This window comes from Piliocolobus tephrosceles, chromosome 8 (genome assembly GCF_002776525.5).
Source record: "Piliocolobus tephrosceles isolate RC106 chromosome 8, ASM277652v3, whole genome shotgun sequence".
In the NCBI taxonomy this organism is placed as follows: domain Eukaryota; kingdom Metazoa; phylum Chordata; class Mammalia; order Primates; family Cercopithecidae; genus Piliocolobus; species Piliocolobus tephrosceles.
In genome coordinates, this window is record NC_045441.1 from 57169173 (window position 1) to 57173218 (window position 4046).

Here is a 4046-nt window from a genome sequence, read left to right on the forward strand (position 1 = left end):
ATCTGACCCTTCCCTTATTAGCTGTTTGTCACAACTCCCCAGCCCAGTCTTCACCTTAGACTCATTACTCTCTTGGTCTGCAGTCCAATGCTCTAACCCTGAGCTATACCCCCTCCTTAGACTCATTACTCTCTCCCATCCCTGAGTCCTCAGCTCAGATCCCAACCACAGCAGCCTCATCCTTTCCAATTTTTTTTTCAGGTCCAGAACTGCAAATTAATTTTAATTATACATTTAGTTACATAAGCAATACATTAATACATGCTCCTTATAAAAATCTAAATACTAGGCTAACATCCTCTTTGATAGCCCCAATTGTGGTTCTTTTCCTGCCTCTACAAAAGTAACCACTGTTATCAGCGTTGTCAGCTTTACGTGTAACCTTCCAGGCCTTTTTCTGGGCATTTATACACACATATATGGACCCACAGAACACATGCAGGCATCTTCCATTCTATTGCTGCTCACTGTCCTCACCTTGGTTATGGACAGCTTTAAGGTCCCGGAAACCAGGAGAGGTATTAGCTCCTAGAAACTGGGATCAAGGAAAAGAGAAGTACAGCTTAGTCCCTCTGGAAAAATGGATGATACGCAGCATCCACTGTCACACTGAAAATGTCATATTCTCAGAGGGCAAGAACCGGACAGCAAAGCCCTCTCACAGGAATGCATGGAGGAGAGAAAAGGAGCTATGGGGTGTTAGGAGCAAGGCTGTCAGGCTCCCTGAAGAAGCCTTATGATATGGTTTGGATTTGTGTCCCCACATCTCATGTTTAATTGTAATCTCCCATGTTGGAGGAGGGGCCTGGTGGGAGGTGATTCGATCATGGGGGTGCATTTCCCCTTTGCCGTTCTCCTGATAGTGAGTTCTCACCAGATCTGGTTGTTTAAAAGTGTGTGGCACCTCCCCCCGCCCCTCTTCTGCTCCGGCCACATAAGATATGTCTGCTCCCCCTTCACCTTCCACCAAGACTGAAAGCTTCCCGAGACCTCCCCAGCCATGCTACCTGCACAGCCTGTGGAATCACGAGCCAATTACACCTCTTTTCTTTATAAATTACCCATTCTCAGCTATTTCTTTATAGCAGTGGGGGAATGAACAAACATACCTTACAACCTCCATTGGATGTCACAGGGCAGCAATGGTTTGACGTAGGCAACACTCCAACCCTCATCAACACTGTGCAGTCCAGCTCTTCCCTGGGATGCCCTTCACAAGTCACACTCCACTCCCCTAGCCCCTCTCTACTTCCCACCCTTTCTGTCTGGAAAGCTGGGAGAGCTGCCATTTTAGATTTGGACAGCTACTTCCCAAATGTCCAACCAAGGGAAAGTGGGGAAAGAAAAGAAGGCCCAACCATGTTTAAAGTGGGTTTGCCTGTTCCTTGCCCACTCTTCAGTGGAACAGCCAAAACCATTCTCTCCTGAGTTTGACAGAAACACTGTTAGGACAAATGTGCTAGTAGTGGCATGTTTTTACCCAGGATCAGAGAGAGAGCACAACTGGGGGTGAGTTGGAAGGGACCCCCCGATGAAGTGGCAGTACAAGGGGAAAAGGGTGCTGAGCAAGAGTCAGACACACGTCTGCACCGGCTCCCATCACCTCCCTCCCCACGCACTCCACCTTCGCCCTCATTTCCTTCACTGAGCCTTTGGTTACGAAACCTCTTTTGTTAATATCCACTAGATGTATTTGACTAAAATAGTAAAATAGCCAATATAAATGTAAAGTTTCCATTAAAGATGACCTCACTAGATTCACAACTCCTTTAGAACAGCAAAGCCCTGTGTGAAGCCACCAGAGTGGGTGAGTGGGAGCTTCACCTGGGTTCAGGCAGTGCTTTTAATTGACTCAATCCTCAATTCTGGCTCATGTCCCAGAATACAAGGCAAGGCTCCTCTCTTCTGGTCATCTAAGACCTCTGCCTTTTCTTTTTTTTTTCTTTTGAGACAGAGTCTCGCTCTGTCACCCAGGCTGGAGTGCAGTGGCGCAATCTCCACTCACTGCAATCTCCACCTCCTGGGTTCAAGTGATTCTCCTGTCTCAGCCTCCGGAGTAGCTGGGTTTACAGGTGACTGCCACCATCGGCCAATTTTCGTATTTTTAGTAGAGATGGGGTGTCGCCATGTTGGCCAGGCTAGTCTCGAACTCCTGACCTCAGGTGATCTCCCTGCCTTGACCTCCCAAAGTGCTGGGATTATAGGCATGAGCCACCGCACCCAGCCTGACAGCTGCCTTTTCATAAAGAAAATCCGAGAACAAAGAAGAATACATATATATTTGGAATTTTGCCCAGCATAATAATCTCCGCCTTCCTCCCTGACTTCATGTCCTCCCGCTCTCTCCTCCCCCACTCTGTCCCGCGCTGTCCCACTCACAGGTGATGCACCTTCCTGGTTTAGGCCTTTGCACACGCTGTTCCTCCTGCCTAGAGTGCTGCTCCTCCTGGTCTCTGCATGACTATTTCTTACTTGCCATTCACACTAAATGTCTCGTCTTGCTCTAAATGTCATTTCTCAGGCCTTTTCTGGATTTCTGCTCCAATATCGTCACTTTTTTCAGATCTCTCTATTTTAGCTTTCTGTATAGAACTTAGCAATATCTGATGTTTTTCTTTTTTCCTTTTGCTGTTGTTGATGTTGCTTTTTAATTGTTTGGCTGCTAGACTAGAATGGTAATGGGAATTTGCCTTGTTCATCCCAGTATCCCAGACATCTGAAAACAGAGCCTAGCATAAATAAGTATTGAATGAAATCAGTGAATCTTTGGACCTGCAACTTCACATGTAAGCCCTCGCATAATCCTCCTTCTATCTCAAAGCTTGTTTCTCATCCTTCCCTCCAACTCATGCTCTCCTCCAGCCAGACTCATTTATTTAAAGTTCTCCTTTCATGCATGCTGTGTTGTCTTCCATTCTTTTCCACATACAGTCATGGGCCACATAACAATGTTTCACTCAATCATGGACCACATATATGACAGTGGTCCCATAAGATTATAGTACTGCATTTTGACTGTACCCTGTTAATGTTTAGATGTATTTAAATCCATTGTGTTACAATTGTATTGCCATTGTGTTACAATTGCCTACAGTATTCAGTACAGTCATATGCTATACAGAGTTGCAGCCTAGACACAATAGGCTATACTATATAGCCTAGGTGTGTAGTAGGCTATGTCATCTAGGTTTGTGTCAGTACACTCCGTGATGTTTACACTGTGATGAAATTGCCCGTCAACACATCTCTCAGAACATATGCCCTTTGTTAATCAACATGTGACTGTACTGTTCTCTCCCTTTTCTATTCCCCGACATATTGCCTGAAACCCTAGCTTCTCCACCTAGCTGAATCCTTCCTGTCTTTTAGTTGTTAGATCAAACATCACCTTCTTCAGAAACAGTCCCCACCTACCTCCTTCCATCCTCAGCCAGGCTACAAGTTTCTCCTCTGTGTTGGGAATTCTCTGCTTGCATGTACCAAATTATTTATGTCATTGTTCTGATTCTGTGTCTATTTACTCCTATTTACTCCCCTAGAGATTGAGATCATGAATCGGGGTCATGTTAGTTTCCATACATCTGCAGCCCACTGACAGGTGAGTACTCAATAAATGGCTGCTGAATGAATAAATAGGAAACATGTAAATATTTTGAAAGAAAAGAAAGAAGAGCACTAGAAAAATGCTCAGTGCAGTGGCTCACACATGTAATCCCAGCACTTTGGGAGGCCAAGGCAGGTGGATCACTTGAGGTTAGGAATTTGAGACCAGCCTGGCCAACACGGTGAAACCCCATGTCTACCAAAAATACAAAAAAATTAGCTGGGTGTGTTGGTACCTGCCTGTAGTCCAAGCTACTTGGGAGGCTGAGGCAGGAGAATCATTTGAACCTAGGAGGCAGACAGTGCAGTGAGCCAAGATCACACCACTGCACTCCAGCCTGGGTGACAGAGCGAGACTCTATCTCGGAGAAGGAAGGAAGGAAGGAAGGAAGGAAGGAAGGAAGGAAGGAAGGAAGGAAGGAAGGAAGGAAGGAAGGAAGGGA